This window comes from Ambystoma mexicanum, chromosome 6q, assembly GCF_040938575.1.
Source record: "Ambystoma mexicanum isolate Mex_15411 chromosome 6q, UKY_AmexF1_1, whole genome shotgun sequence".
In the NCBI taxonomy this organism is placed as follows: domain Eukaryota; kingdom Metazoa; phylum Chordata; class Amphibia; order Caudata; family Ambystomatidae; genus Ambystoma; species Ambystoma mexicanum.
Genome location: NC_090937.1, coordinates 202,565,766 through 202,583,573, shown reverse-complemented (window position 1 = coordinate 202,583,573; position 17,808 = coordinate 202,565,766).

Here is a 17,808-nt window from a genome sequence, read left to right as displayed (position 1 = left end):
ATGCACCCTGCACTACACCACACCACTAATACCTCCTCCACACTACTTCCCCCACCTCCACACACTATTACCTCCTGCACACTACTACTCCCTCCTCCACACTATTACACTTTCCTTCACACTACTGCCTCCTGTCCACTACTACTCCTACCCCTCCACCCAAACTCCTACACAGATACCCTTCTTTCACTCATACAAACACTTCCTATTCACTTCCTACATGTCCTTCTCCTAGCCTTACTCATTACCCTATTACATACACACACAACACAGTACTGTGTGCACCCACTAACCAATAGATCATCTGCTCCAGAAGTCACCTTCACACTCCTCTACGCTGTCCTTCCTCCTACTGGTCTCTTGGTCTGCCGCCTCCTACATCTCTGACCTTACCTAAACAACCCAAAACTTCCTACTTCCTGACGTCTCATTTAAGAACTACCCTAAGCACTGGTTGGTTCTCTGTCCCTGGCCAATCTGGCCCTGTCTTCCCCACTTGGGAGGGGTCTTAATTACATCAGGTGTTGAAACCCTGTCTAAGCCTGCCACTTTCCCTCTGCAAGTCTGCTCTGTAACAGTAATGGTGGCCTGTGCAACAAAGTGCCAAAAATTGGTTTGTGAATTCATGGCCTGGCTTCCCTCAAGGTAAGTTGATCTTTCCAGATCTATTGTGGGTCATTTATCAGTTCCTGGTGTTCTTAAGCACCCACAGTATTTCCTCTACCATATGTGGTGAGGCTATGATTTGCTGTGAGTCATTGGCTATAGCCACATACAAGCTCTGGCTCTTGTCTCTCCTGTTCTCTATCATGTAGTGGTTTTTCGGAGTGGATTGTGTGGGTCTTGACACTGGTGCGCAGGGACTCTGGTGCTCTCTTTGCTGTCTCTCTCTCTCTTCCCAAATAGAGATGCATGGGGCGCTGATGGTTTTCTGTCATGCGTGCCATCTCCCTTCACGTTGCTTGGTGCTCTGGCATCTAGAAAAAAGGTAGATAGATCTTGGCCAGGATTTCTGTTCGGAGGTATGGTGTGATGCAAACTGGTACTGGGTTCAGAATGCTGCTCCTGTCAGAAAACTGATTTCTAAGTATTATAGGAAGAACACAATTTTGAAACTTTCCAAATGAGTAGAAGTACTGTAGATTCTTATTTACCGTTACATTTATTTGATGGAAATGAATCATATTCAAATATGTTTCATAAGCCTCATCAAAGAGCAATGTTTTTTAAATCGGATGCACTATGTTTGCAGTTTGGAGTGAATGTGGTACGATGGGACAAAACAGGCTATTCTACTAATGAGTGTTCATATGATGGTGTGTCTTATGAGGATTTTGTGCACTTTTTATTGCTTTTCCCTTATGCAGCAATTAGGAACACATTTCTAAAACCGACTTTTAAACAATGGGGATACGATCCTTTAAGGTGGTCATTTTATATATTTAGATGTTACGTGATGTGCAAAGGGCCCGGGCCATCTTACAGTATGTCCAAAAGACATTGTTATACTAGAAAGAAAATGTTATTTTAAAATGTATGGACTTTTATGAAGTTTTGTTTCTTCGAATATATTTGTATAACATATATAAATATACATTCCCAAGCCAGAAGCAAGAGGTGAAGAACAGAGTAACATCCTAATTTTGCTCTATTCATACAGGAGAAAATGAATAAGTGCCATTTTACAATTAGACATTTACAAATGTTTACACATCTTTACATATCATCATCATCAAATACTTTTATTTTGTCATCCGCCATAAAAAGTACATACAAAGCAACAATCCACATCAAGAACACCACTATGAGACCTTATACATAACGAAAAGAAAAATTACAATGTTTCATGCTCAAAATATCTAAAAAAAAATCACTGTGCCAAGCATCATCATGTCAACACAAGACAATCAATATACACGTTCCAGGAGACAATATACAATGAATCATTTTTAAATTACAAATCATACCTCCTGGCCATTTTTAAGAAATGTTTTCCTAAACAACCAAGCGTGATAAATGTAACTCGAGTCGCAAATACAAAGATCACTAGATTATCGACTGTACCATTGGATACTAATAAAGCTTCATGTATATGCCTGATGTTATATTTCAGTAGGATTGGTTTTAAAAACCTTTTCATAAGACCCAGATAGTACGGACATATAAATAAAAAGTGTGTGATATCATCCCTTCTAAAAGCGCAAACAGAGCAGAACTCTGAAAAGATTCTGATAAGCCCCATTTAAAAAGTAGAGAGTTTAAAGTCAACTGTCCCAATCTGTTCTTCCCATACAATGATCTCATCCATAGTATGATGATATTATTCAGGTAAACTTCCTTGCCCAAAGTTAGTTTGCAGCTTTGATATTCCCGGACCTGGGCCGATGATGTAATGTAGCTAGCAATGTTGCGCTGTGACCTTAACAGGTATTCATTCTTGATCAGGGATTTCATCTGCAGGTTTACAGAGACAGGGTTAGACCATAGATGGTTCAAGCCCAAAGTACTCAGTTCTTCCCTAACGTGGTCACCACTGGATGTTTCTACCACCTGGTTGCGATAACACATCACACATAGCATCTCTGTATTTGGACAACTCTGGTGTAGCCCAGAGCCTTATCCAATATGGAGTCAGTCTACTGCACAATGTGTCAGCTATACGTGGCTTTGATAGTTCGATATGCAAGGCCATATTCAAGGTGCTCTTAGGTACCCATGATAGTTTATTAAGAAAACCGTTCCCAATATGGTTGCAACTCAGTGCAATTAGCATAACCCCAAATATCAGCCCTGTAAGTCAATGCTGCCTTTGCTTGCTTGTGATACAATTCAAGCGAAGGGGACAATGCTCCACCACCAAAAGAATGGGTCAATTTCAATATGGCATTGCTTGTTCTGTTCAAGGTCATTGCCACCTTCTCTATCTGGGCAGACCAGGTGCCTGTAGCCAAAAATGTAATGCCCAAATAATCAAAAGTGTCCACCTGCTCAATAACTTGCCCCCGTATCTTCATACTCAACCTAGGTCTCTTCTTGCCGCTCACTGGGCCGAACACTATTACTTTGGTCTTTTTTATGTTGATTGTAAATCCACTCTAAAGACAGCCCTTATGGAAGATGTCTATCCGTCTTCTTAGCCCAACAGGGGTTTTAGAAATCAAAATTGCATCATCGGCAAAGAGCAGGAGAGGAATAAAGTTGTGACCCGACCTGGATGAGTCAGTATCTACCTGAGCTAAACTGATGATCAATTTGTTGATATATATGGAAAATAATGCGGGGGCAAGTATGCAAGCTTGAAGAACACCAAGGTTGACTAGGATGGGTAGTATGACCAGCCAAGTTCTATCTTACTTTCCTTGTTCTTTGTGTGTAAACTCATGATTGAGCGTAACAGGCTACGAGAAATGCCAGGTTCTACAAGAGTCATCCACAGTTAGTTTTGTGGTACTCCATCAAATGTAGTCTTGAGGTCGATGAAGAGGGTATAAGGCTCACATTCTTCAAGGCTACATACTTCTGATAAATCAAAAAGTGCCTAAAAGATTGATCTACAGTGTTCAGGCCAGGTTGGAAGCCAGCTTGGAGGTGACTAATTACTGATGACTCTTTGGCCCATGAAGCCAGATGCAACAGGAGTGTACAGGCATATGTTTTCCGTCGCATCTAGCAACAAAATGGGCATATAATTAGCAGTGTTGTCCCTCCCCCTTTCTTGTAAACAGGGACAATTACAACTTCCATCCATGAAATGGATGCTCTACCAAGTGCAATCAGAGCATTAAAGATTGCATAAAAGGAAGAAGCCAAGATATCTACTTCCTTCTTGAAAAGATCAACAAAATCAGGGCCCGGCCTTTTGAGCCAAAAGAACCTTTTTTATATCAACTAAAGAATAATATAAATCAGTGGCCGGGGAGCGGGACAGTCACCAAGAGCAATTGATGGTATGCTGTATAGATACTCAGTATGCAACACATAGAGGTTTGGAAAATGTTTTAGCCACACCTCTTAAGAAATACTCCAATGTATGGTGTTGGAATTCTCAGCTGAGATTCGCGCTACCCTCTTACAAAAAGGAGAACTGCCCTTACATTCCACAGTGGCAAAAACCTCATGCTATTCATTCTCCCTGAAATCTGTATTCTTCTTGGACAACCATTTTGTGTAGGTTACTCTCAATTATTTCAATCTTTAGTTATCTGGGGCAGTTGGATTTTTAACTTCCTTAATAAATTCAGATTTGGCAAGGCGGCAATCGCTGCTGTACCACTTAGTATGTCTTATATATCTAGATTGAACCACTTTTCCAGACTTAGTGACAAAAGGTTCCAAGGGCTTGGAGAAAAAGCTCAAGCCACCTTTTGATATCTCTGATAACACATTTTGCTTCATGGAATGTATTACTGAAAACCACTTCTATGACCCCACTGTCTGCTTCAATTTAAGCCAACATTCAAAAGATGCAGTCGTTTAAAACCTAACTACAAAAATAACTAACACTTTAAAGGGACTGAAATGATTTTGTGAGGGCTCACCATGTGCAGGGCATGGCAGAAGTGAAATTGAGGACAACCAAGAACATTTTGAAAATAAAATCTGTCAAACTAAAGAGAGACATGCATAGATTTAATTTCCAATGCTATTCGCGTCACCACTTCATGAATCAGCCCATTCCCCGGGGGCCATCTATCGATGTAAGGACTGCAGATAGTCAACCCAAAACGATCAAGAGGTTCAGGAAGCACAAATGTCTGTAAGGTTTTAATCATATACAGCCTCATCATAAGCAGGACTCAGAGATTGACCTTACTGGAGGACATTTATCAACTTCTGAGATCAAATTGTTGACATTGGGCCAGAACCAATGTCCTGTACCCAGAAAACATAACAAATCACCAAGGCTATTATGTGACAGTACCCACCTTTAGTTTTTCAGACCAAACCATACAGTTTTTCAATTTCTCATAAAAACATCTCTTTTTTATTTTGTACCGGAACAGCACATTTATTGTTTTTTTTAAAACAGTTCTCCATTTTCTGTGGTCAGGGGGAATTGAAAAAGGACACTGGGAAATAGCAGGGTCCGGATATTTTGTCGGTAATAGATTTATGTTGTTATCATTGTATAAAACATTTTATGAAGGCCTTGTTTTGGCTAATGAATGTGTATAAATGAACTGTTTTAAAAATATATATATATATGATGTTCTGGTACAAAGTAAAATATGGTAAATGTAGAGAGGTATGAATCCGGAGAGGTGGGTGAGCCTATTGTGTGACTGTTGCTAAGATCTGTGCCTGACCTGCAGGCAAATGCACCCAATTCTGGAACTGGCTCAACCCCTTTATCTCTGTCAAATTGATGCATAATGTGTTTATTGAAGATGGTATAGGAAACAATAAATCATCTCTGCTGTCTAAATCTAAAACTGTGGATCCAGGAAGCTAGGGCTTGAATCCCTGCATTTCACAATTTACACAATTTGTGATCCTGATCAAATCACTTTTTATCAGTAACCTTTGTTTTTCTTAACTATGCATAGGGAAAGTCTCTATCATATGTATAGAATTACTCCACAAATAAATATTAAACATTTATGTAAAGTGCACTACGAGGGAGGCAGGATGCCATGTGAGTTTTTATGTTGTGGCAGGGTTTTGTTGACAGGGTGCCAGGTATGAGTTTTGGGTTGTGATGTGTGGATACAGGAAACAGTGGAATGGGTTTATTGCCAAGCCAACACATGGTTGACACTTAGAGTGTAGTCAGACCCCCTGACTAGGCTCTAACAATGAATTCTCTAGCTTATCCATCTCTATATATCGGTCTAAAAGTAAAGATGGAATGGTAAGGAAAAAGATGGGAGGACATACAACCTGCTGTGAAATTGCAAAATGGGACATGAGGGCACTGCATGTCCCAGATTTCCAATTTTTCCAAATTCTAATGTCCTGGTGAATTCTTTTTAAGTTTTTTGGTTTGTGTGGGAGGTTCCCTGGGTTCTCTAAGAAAAAGGAAGCACAACTGAAACATATGTTCTGTAAAATGAAAGCAATGTCAAAATGTTGACTATATATACTGTTATTGAATTTAGTTGTTATTGAAGTTGGGGCCTTTGCATTGTCCAGCTTGGGCCACAGCACTATGGGCAAGAATATTGAACTAGCACCCCAGATCAAAGGTTTGCAGTCCACTCCTCTGGATATGGTTTATGATGTACAGATTTCTGTAGATATACTGTGAGGTGTGAAACACATCACCTCACGTTCTTTTAACATGCTTTATGAAATAAGATAGAACATTTAAAGTCACTTCGGTCCCCTTTGCGAGTCTAATGTTTGGGATCCGTGAGTGCTGTCCTTGGCACCACTGTGCATTTTCTCATTTTTGCAAAATGAAAAGAAACAATTAAGATTAAAAAATAAATTAATACAACAATGTATGTTTCATTTAAATATCAATAAACAGTATAAATGGGTGTGACCAAGAAATACAGAAACATATATTCATTTTCCTTCACATTTATTTATAAAAATGTAAAAAAGTACTATGTATACATTTTCGCAAAGCAAGACAAATAGCATGGACAATGCAAAACAGACTCAAAATGATTAGCTTAAATTACAAAAATAAGATGAAGAAAATGATACATTTAAAAAAGTTTTAGTAAAAATGTAGAATTTCTTTTCAATTTCTCTTGATAAGAATATGGGCAGTTAAATGTATTACAAAAAAAAATATTTTTAATAATAAGATTAAAACAAAAATGTGATTCTAAAATAAAGATTTCAACAAAGAGGAATAACGTTTCTAGACAACACCTCTTCCCTAGAACCTTGATGTCACATTTTCCACAATTTCAGAGGCAATTGACAATTGGGAGGCAAACCACATTAGCAATGTTCTTTGGCATAGAATGTCCCCAGGCAAAATAATCTTGTGTCAGACTGCGTTTTCATTGCCAGCACAGTCAAAGTCAAATCTTTCACAAAGTCAAATTGCATTTGCTCCAATATTGGCTTAGCCACTCCTTGTGTTTTCTTTTGATTAATGGCATGGTGTAACGCAGCATACCAAAAGAAGCATCTTTTTTTTTTCTTGTTCCCTATCAATGTTCTCATTGTGAGCATGTACAGCAGCCTTGTTTGGGCCTCTATACCGTCTTTGCTCAAATGTATATTGTGTGAGAGGATCAGCAACTAATGAAGAAGCGTCTTCCATGTTGTGTGTCTGTACTGAGGACGTTGTGTGCTGTAACAATGGTCCATGGTTACTTTCCATGGCTCGCTGGTGATATTAATTTCAAATTATGGCCACTGTGCATCAGCATCATGATTCCGAACCTTGTGATGGGCATTCACAACCTCAAGCCATAGTTGTTCCAAGAAATATTGGTTTGACAAGCAACATTAATTGATAGTGGTGTGGTCTAAATCTTCTTGTTCTTCTTCTTCCTAGGTCTCTAGTGGTTAAAAATGAATTATTTATTTCCCATTTACAAAAGAAATGAATATCAACCTTACAATCTAATACCACCTTACACATTTCCAAATAATCACTTTGAAAAAAATGTAAATATTGATTCATATTTACCATTGTTTTCCCAGTGAACAGTCACTGTAACGAATTGGAATCTGCTCCACAGGAGCACAAGGATGAGTAGGGGTAAAATGACCAACTCAGCCCTCACACTCCTACAAACTAAAACACAATACAATCAAAAAGGTAAAACAGGGATTGTTAAGAGATATATCTCCTTTGTCTTTTGTGATAACGTGGGCTTAGGGAAAGCTAGGCTCTTAAGAGTGGTGTGAAGGTGACCAGTAGTGACATAAACAACACACTATCACAGTCCACAATAAAGGAACATTCACGGTTCTATACAAATGTATGTACTTTAATCAAACACAATGTCTGAATGCAGATCAAATGAACACTGTACAAATACCCACCCCAAACGAAGTACAGAGATGATGTGACGGAGTAGAGAAAGTAGCACTCTGAGAGTAGTTCCAGGGGTGGCAGGTACTAACCACAAAAATGACATCTTCAATGAAAGCAGGAGCTATCGTGATCTAACCAGTCTCTAAAACCCAAGTGGAATGAGGGGCAGTTCAAAGTAAACAGTACCTGGATTCAGTTCTTGGGATGACACAGTCAAACCCTGAGTCAAACGTAGATATAACCTGATCAGGCTAATTTGGAGCACATAGGATCGTGGAAGCCCCAGCAGCAAGCAGGCATTGAGTATGGTCAAAAACAGATGCTCTGTGCAGTAGAAAGATGGCTCTCAAGGATGCAGGTCGAGACGGTACCAGGAACTCTTCACAGTGGCCAGGCCGAGTCAGGCTTTAGCCACGGTGAGGGGTCGATGAGGGATGCTCCAGTGGTTTGAGGTGGTGGGCGATGGTCATCGAATGGGTGACCTAGAGTGCAGCGATGTGTGGTCAAGGAGGTGGCACTTCAATTGCTAGCTAGACCGAGCCATGATTGTAAGCCCTGGTTAGACTCAGCATGGGACTTTCCAGTGATTCAGCACGGGTCCCGGCATTGAGTAGTCACTTCGGGCCTACCAGGTGATGATCTACTTAACTAGGACATGATGCAGTGTCAAGCTGGTTGAAGATGCAAGCAATATTCAATCTGGTGGAGGAGCGCAGCAACCTGCACCAGCGATTATCTCTTGTTCCCATTGCAGTGACTCCATGATAGGATGGCTCAATTCAGGGTTTCTTCTCCCAGCTAAGGAGATTCTGGCACAGATTGGTAGGTCCTGATCCACAGCAGAGGTTACACCCAATGTGCCATGGGAGTGATAGGGGATAGATCTTCCTTCTGTTTTGAATGATTCCTTATTCACCTCAGGCTGAGGGCTTTGCAGAGTTCAACTCTCCCAAAGGAAGTCCAGTCAAATCTTCTGGTTGAATCTGCAGACTTAAAGGATATGAGATGATCTCAGTGAATGTGCTGAAGGGGAAGAAGGCCCCTTCTTTCAAGGGAAAGAGTCCTCCATTGATTGGACTAAACTGAGCATGCCTTAGAGGTCCAATTCATGCACTGAAATGGAGTGACCCATGGCCTGTTGATGCCAAACCCAAAGTGTTTTGCTCCAGAGGAAGTGGAGGGGACAGGAAAAAGAGAGAGGGACAGTGAGAATCGAGATGGTGGGAACCTTCTCCCATTGACAAGAGCCCTCCCATCTATTATAATCCCACCCCCTTCCTTTCCCCATGAAAACAAAGGCCTTTAGAGATGCAGCACTCTGATGTGAGGCTGCTCCTATTGAGTGGGTGTGCTCCCTTGACGCCTGACCCCAGGCAGCTGCCTATTGTGCTGCTGTCTCGGGCAGACAGTGTTATCTGTCTCGCAAAGAGATCAAAGACGAGGCCAGCCCACAAGGTTCTCATTCTGCCATTTGGCAGGCTAAACCCGGCGGACCAGAAAACACATCACCTTCGACAGTAGAGCTGGCTCATAGGAGCTGACACGTGGGATATCAATTGGAATGTAGCGGTCGTGATCATACGTAGGTCCAGGCACTATGCTTAAATGTAGGCATTGTTTTTATTTAGAGTTTATGCTGCCACCATTTTGGGTACAGGGGGGCATTTCCTAAATGCAGCCTCTGTGCGCAGGGACTTGGCTGTCTCTGCGGCTGTCAAGTGAGCATCGTATAACCTTCGAACCTGCTCAGTGCCACGAACAGAGCAAGAGCCGTGGATCAGGGTACTGATGCGGCAGGACATGAGTGCACTATGTTTTGGCATGGAGTCAATGGGAAAGGGGAATCTGGTTGGCAGATTAACCTTTTTGAGACAGAATTACCCTCATCAATTTATTTGCTAATAAAATTTAAAAAAGCCAGGGCTTTGCACCCTTGCTAGATGGCAATTCCTCACAGTCACAATAAGATGTAAACTACCATACATTTAATTTTTTGTACCTTGGATGTTTTGGTTGATGGTCAACTACATGAGTGTTTAAATCCTTGTAGATTACAAGGAATACAAAATATTTAATGGCACACTATCAATCATTTGATTAGTATTTCTCGCATTAAAAATTAATATATTACTGATCATTTGTTATATTATGAATATTGGGAATATTCTGGATCTATATAGCATAGCTAAACTACGTTCACCTCCGTAATTCACTGTTTATCCTTTTAATCCTGTGCATTATGCATCAATATGTAGAATGTAATCTAGTTTAGGATTCACTATAAAGAAAGTATAATACATTATAAAAGAAATTAATTTTGAAGCTATAATGTTATGAGTTACTCAAAGTAACGATCAGACAACAATTTTCAAATGAAAAGATACTTACTGATTTACCTTTTAATAATTTTACCTATCATCATAAAATGTATTACAAAACCTTTATTTACATATCTGTTTACCATGACCAGTGTCATGGGGAATGGAGGGAACAGATTCCACCATTGTATCCTGCTGCGAACTGTAAAGAAAAATGTATGAGTTGAAAAAAAATAAGATCCCAAAACTTATCATATTATTTCAATGTGATTCAAGTAATCAATACTTGAAAAAGTAAACTCTCCAATGCCAACAAACATGAGTACACTTATTACAATTAGTCTATCTCCCTTTGATTAACATTCTGAGCAATGAAAGGTAAATTAAAGCCTAATGCATAATAAATTATGACTGTCACTAGTTTTTTATATCTGCGGTCCTTGTGTCTCTGTCATGATCTCTGCTTCCAAAAGGTCAGGGTTTTCCCAACTCCCTTGGAAGCAGATCCATAACCCAGGTTCCGAGTGCCAACCAGTCCCAATTGGGACCTTTTGGACCCAGTCCTGGCGCCAGTGGCACCAGGCTCATAAATATGCCCAGTCCCAGCGCTGGAAGCGCCGGGCTCATAATGCTTGGGTGGAATTACCTGCAGCAGACCATGCTGCTTACTTGCCTGCCAGTTGAGCCTCTGATCCTCTTCTGTTTGGAACTACTTTTCCTGTTGGGTGGGGCTGGAGCCACTCCCTAGATTCAGAACACTGGAACTCTTCTGGAAGGCAGGAACTCTTTTCTTACTTAGGCGTGGCTGTGGAAGGAGACACCTAAGCACTACAGGAGGCTATTTAAACCACACCCGGTGGATGAATCTTGCTTTGCGTTATTCTGCACCCTCTGCAGCAGAACGCTCATCGTGTCTTCTGCATCCGGTCCTGGGCCTAAGGAAAAAGGCTTACCATCCTGAATCCAGTCTTCAGCAACACCTATAAAGACAAGAAAGAACAGGTTAGCATTCCGGCATCTGAAAGGCAAAGGCTTACCTACTATTCGTGCGCTCCGGAGGTCTTCACACTGCATTCCGGCATCTGAAAGACAAAAGCTTACCAACTCTTCGCACGCTCCGGAGGCCGTCAGCGCTGCATCCCGCATCTGAAAGACAAAACAAGGTGCGTTTAAAGACATAGGGGAACTTTAATACTCACGTGCCATTACTCCTTTCCACATCTAACCCAGTGGGTATCCCGGCACCCTGCAGCCGCTCCGAACTTGTACCTGCAAAATAAAAAGACAGTTAGAGCGCATCGTGAAGCTGGCAACAAGCGCTTACTTACGTGCTTCCAGGCGCTTCTATTCATCACACGGGCTCCATCTTCAACTCACTTCAGCCCGTCATCCGCCATCGCCGGAACCCTGCAAAACAAGAGACATCATTATTAAAGACTTTAAAGACATTTGAGTTACTCGAAACTTACCGTTCGTGCAGTAAACGACGGACAGCAGTCCTCTGGAGTCAAGAGGCTTGCGCTACCTATCCAGTGAAGGAACTGGTTACAGCACCCTGCCCCGAGGCAGATGGAGAGCTCGGCATTCACTTACCTAAGGTGAGAGCGTTAACCTGTGGGGGTCTACAGGAGAGGAGAAGAGGAAAGAGATAGGGACACCCCAATAACCCCAGTTCATTAACCCCGTATTTTCTATCTGCAGACATCTTACCCTGCACGTCAGGCATACAGGGCACAGAGGTCCAGCCCAAAGAGCCAACCGGGTGCTGCACATCACCTTTGAAGATACGGTAGTCGCCCAGTCAAGACCGGCGCCTCTGCGAGAATCAGGTGAGCGTTACAGAACGCAAAGCCTACCGCAAAACTCTCGCCCAGGCGCTATGGAAACCTCGGATACTGATCACCTAGCCCGGTTACTTGGGGAACTAAGGGCAGAAGTGCATGCAGCTCGTTAGGAAACGAACGCTCTAAGAAGGGAACTAATTATTTCCAAGGAGAGAACAGATGATCTTGCTAGACAATTGCTACAGTCACAAGCCGGACAGACCCCGCTACCCGCATCAGGGGCAAATCTTCCTTCAACATCCTCTATGAATCCAGTGCAGATCAACCTACCTGGGAATGTACCTCTGGCTCCGCCCGAACGATTTTCTGGTGACCCAAAGAGGTTTGCGGTATTTATCAATCAGTGCCGGTTGCACTTCTTATGCCGGCCAGCAGCCTTTCCAACTGATCAAGCTAAAGTAGCTTTTGTACTTTCGTACCTTAGTGGCAATGCGGCAGACTGGTCGATCCCTCTAGTTAATCAAGATGATCCGGTTCTCCATGATTTTCAAGCCTTTCAGCTTAGTATGGAAAAACTGTTCGCAAGACATGCACAGGGGCAGGCCTTGGACAATGAGCTTCTTTCGTTGCGACAGGGTAATCAAGACCTTTTGGCTTATATTGCATCTTTCAATAGACTAATAGTGGAAACTCAATGGCCTGAGGACAAAAGGATTACGCTGTTTTATAGAGGTCTACGTGGAGAGCTCAAAGACGTTTTAGCCCAAGTAGTGAATCCCCCACAAGACTGTTCGGATTATATAGACTTGGTCGTTCAAATAGATCACAGACTGCAGAACAGGAAGGCCGATCGTTCCAAGTTTGATGCCCGAGTATTTTCCAAACCGCCAACTCCTTCCAAAGGAGTAGACTCCGGGGAACCCATGCAAATAGGGGGTCTGAAAGGTCCTCTAACACAAAGGGAGCGGGAAAGGAGAAAGCAGTTGCAATTATGCCTATATTGCGGAAACTCAGGGCACTTTCTTCGAGACTGTCCGGTGAAACCTGCCAAGAAGGCAGTAGGAGCTGCAGTTACCACAGTTACAAACTCTGAGCAGGGAAACGACCTCGCCCGACAAGAATAGAGGTCCTCTTGCCGAGCGTGAAAAGCAGTTCCGTGACCTCGCATTTCGTGATACCTATGGTCCTCATTAGCCCTGATAATCCGGATCGATTACATGCAATTGAAGCTTACGTCGACAGCGGTGCCATCGGCAATTATGTGGATCATGAAATGGTTTTGAGGATGAATCTAACTCTCTGTCCCAAGGCTGTAAATGACGTCATCACTACGGTGGATGGTACGGAGATAGCCTCCGGGCCAGTAACGCATACCACTCAAGAGGTGACGCTAGTAAGTCAAGATGGACACCATGAGAAGATCGTGTTCGATGTGATCAAGGCCCCTCAGTTCCAGATTATTCTAGGAATACCTTGGTTAGAGAAACACAATCCTCTGATCGATTGGCGAGCAAGAACGGTCCAGTTTCCAGAATGTGTCTCTACTTGTCACCCTCCACCTGGTGTTGCACTGGCAGCAATTTCTTCAGAGACTCCCCAGTTACCTCCCGAATACCTAGAATACCAAGATGTTTTCCGGAAGGAGCAGGCTAACGCTCTACCTCCTCATAGGTCTTCTGACTGCCAGATAGACCTGATACCTGGATCTACTCCTCCTTGTAGTAGAATTTATGCCCTCACCGAGCCTGAGAACCTTCATCTTCGACAATACCTGGATCAATACCTGGCAAATGGGTTTATTCGTCCTTCCAAGTCCCCTGCCTCTTCAGCTTTGTTCTTCGTTCCAAAAAAGGAAGGAGACCTTAGGACTTGTATCGATTATCGCTCCCTGAACCAGATCACCGTTAAGAATAGATATCCGTTATCTTTGATCCCTGAACTCCTGGACCAAGTCAGAAAAGCATGCATATACACAAAGCTGGATCTTAGAGGAGCTTACCACTTGGTACGAGTAAAAGAGGGCGATGAATGGAAGACGGCCTTCCGCACCAAGTATGGGCTATTTGAATATCAGGTCATGCCCTTCGGACTTTGCAATGCCCCGGCCGCCTTTCAATATTTTATGAACGATGTCCTCAGAGAGCTCATAGATGTGTGTGTTATTGTTTACATCGAAGACATTCTCGTTTATTCTTCATCGGAATCTGAACATCGGAAACACGTGAAAATGGTCCTCGAAAGATTGCGTCAACACAAACTTTTCGCTAAGTTGGAAAAATGTGTTTTCAACGTGACTGAAGTTGAATTCTTGGGATTCATATTATCACCTGGCGGAGTGCGTATGGATTCAAAGAAGGTCGATGCAGTTCTCAAATGGCCATCACCATCCTCCGTAAAAGGTGTGCAAAGCATGTTAGGCTTTGCTAACTTTTACCGCAGGTTTATCCCCGAGTTCTCTCGAATAGTCCAGCCCATCACTGCCTTGTTAAAGAAAAACAAACGTTTTGAATGGTCTACCGAGGCGGAACAAGCTTTCCAGGATTTGAAGACTAAATTTATCTCTGCACCAATCTTAAAACACCCTCGCCCCGAACTCCCCTACATCGTGGAAACTGATGCTTCAAGCCTTGCCATGGGGGCAGTTCTATCACAAAAGGACCCGGTAACCAATCAGTTGCATCCCGTGGCATTTTGGTCCCGCAAATTCTCGCCTCCTGAAGTCAATTACACGATTACTGACAAGGAACTTCTGGCTATCAAGTCTGCCTTTAAGGCTTGGCGGCATTATCTGCTGGGGGCCCGACACACCGTTACTGTGATTACGGATCACCGAAACCTGCAATATTTGAAAACCGCAAAAGCCCAATCCTCTAGACAACTCCGTTGGGCATTATTCTTTGCCGAGTTTGACTTCATAATTACCTATCGACCTGGTACAAAGAACGGTAAAGCCGATGCCCTTTCTCGGATGGGAGTGGAAGAACACTTGATCAACCCTAAACCTGTACCAATCATTCCCGAACAAAGAATTCTGGGTGTAATCGCCACAGAATCCATAGAGGAAGTTAAGGATAAAGCCAGGCAACTTGTAACTCCAGCAGACATACAGAATTGGCATCTGCAGGGAAAAGACTTTGCAGTAAAGGACAACTTATTGTATTTCCAAGAACGATTATACCTACCCAGCACAGATTTACAGAAAAAAGTAATCTCTTGTTATCACGACTCTTTAATGGAAGGTCATCCCGGTATAGCCAAGACCTCAGAAAAGATCAAGCGCTACTTCTGGTGGCCGTCTTGGAAAAAAGATATCAGAGACTTTATAATGTCCTGTGGAGTATGCGCCCAAAACAAGAGTCAAAAGGAAAGACCAGCAGGCCTCTTACGCCCTATTGACATCCCACCTCGCCCTTGGCATACGCTTTCTATGGACTTCATCACTGATCTACCTCCATGCTCCGGATACAATACGATTCTAGTAATCGTGGACTTATTCTCCAAGATGGCGCATTTCATTCCGCTCAAAGGCTTGCCAACAGCAGCAACTCTGGCCCGAGAATTTCTCGAAAACATCGTCCGACTGCACGGTTTTCCTTCGGTTCTAATTTCGGATCGAGGTAGTCAATTTATTTCTCATTTTTGGCGAAGTTGCTGTCGGTCGGCTCAAATTGATGTGAGGCTATCGACCAGTCACCACCCTCAGACCGACGGACAAACCGAGAGGGCCAATCAAACTTTGGAACAGTATTTACGCTGCATGCTGCAACAAACTGAAAAAACTTGGAAAGATATCCTTTGGATAGCCGAGTATGCCTACAATAACTCTGTCCATTCGGGAACTGGGAAAACCCCGTTTTTTCTTTTGTACGGCAGTCACCCTCGAACCTCGGAGTTGGATCCCCTCCAAGATCTTGAAACACCAGCAGTAGACTACCTGCATTCTACAATCACCCAAGCCTTTAAGGAAGCTGTTTCTCACCTTCAAAGGGCTAAAGAACAATACAAGAAAGGAGCAGATCAACATCGGAAGGAAGCCCCTCACTATCAAGTAGGGGATCAAGTCTGGTTATCCACCAAATATCTATCTCTAAAAGGGCCACGCACATTCAACCCAAGATACCTTGGACCCTATTCCATCACTACCATAGTAAACCCAGTAGCGGTCAAGTTGGACTTGCCCCCGCACATGAAGATACATCCGGTCTTCCACGTCTCTCTATTAAAACCCGTGCAACCTCAAACCCGACTAACCAAATCTCCAAAACCTATCCTAGTTGATGGAGAACTCGAGTTTGAAGTCAAAAGCATTCTGGACTCCAAGATCTCCAAATCTAAACTATTCTACCTAATTGACTGGAAAGGCTACGGCCCCCAAGAGAGATCCTGGGAACCTGCTGAATATGTCCACGCTCCTCGCCTAATCAAAAGATTTCACCGAACATTTCCTGACAAGCCAAAACCCCCGGAGAAGCCCGGTTTGGGAGGGGCCTTGTGGGGGGGTACTGTCATGATCTCTGCTTCCAAAAGGTCAGGGTTTTCCCAACTCCCTTGGAAGCAGATCCATAACCCAGGTTCCGAGTGCCAACCAGTCCCAATTGGGACCTTTTGGACCCAGTCCTGGCGCCAGTGGCACCAGGCTCATAAATATGCCCAGTCCCAGTGCTGGAAGCGCCGGGCTCATAATGCTTGGGTGGACTTACCTGCAGCAGACCATGCTGCTTACTTGCCTGCCAGTTGAGCCTCTGATCCTCTTCTGTTTGGAACTACTTTTCCTGTTGGGTGGGGCTGGAGCCACTCCCTAGATTCAGAACACTGGAACTCTTCTGGAAGGCAGGAACTCTTTTCTTACCAGGAACTCTTTTCTTACTTAGGCGTGGCTGTGGAAGGAGACACCTAAGCACTACAGGAGGCTATTTAAACCACACCCGGTGGATGAATCTTGCTTTGCGTTATTCTGCACCCTCTGCAGCAGAACGCTCATCGTGTCTTCTGCATCCGGTCCTGGGCCTAAGGAAAAAGGCTTACCATCCTGAATCCAGTCTTCAGCAACACCTATAAAGACAAGAAAGAACAGGTTAGCATTCCGGCATCTGAAAGGCAAAGGCTTACCTACTATTCGTGCGCTCCGGAGGTCTTCACACTGCATTCCGGCATCTGAAAGACAAAAGCTTACCAACTCTTCGCACGCTCCGGAGGCCGTCAGCGCTGCATCCCGCATCTGAAAGACAAAACAAGGTGCGTTTAAAGACATAGGGGAACTTTAATACTCACGTGCCATTACTCCTTTCCACATCTAACCCAGTGGGTATCCCGGCACCCTGCAGCCGCTCCGAACTTGTACCTGCAAAATAAAAAGACAGTTAGAGCGCATCGTGAAGCTGGCAACAAGCGCTTACTTACGTGCTTCCAGGCGCTTCTATTCATCACACGGGCTCCATCTTCAACTCACTTCAGCCCGTCATCCGCCATCGCCGGAACCCTGCAAAACAAGAGACATCATTATTAAAGACTTTAAAGACATTTGAGTTACTCGAAACTTACCGTTCGTGCAGTAAACGACGGACAGCAGTCCTCTGGAGTCAAGAGGCTTGCGCTACCTATCCAGTGAAGGAACTGGTTACAGCACCCTGCCCCGAGGCAGATGGAGAGCTCGGCATTCACTTACCTAAGGTGAGAGCGTTAACCTGTGGGGGTCTACAGGAGAGGAGAAGAGGAAAGAGATAGGGACACCCCAATAACCCCAGTTCATTAACCCCGT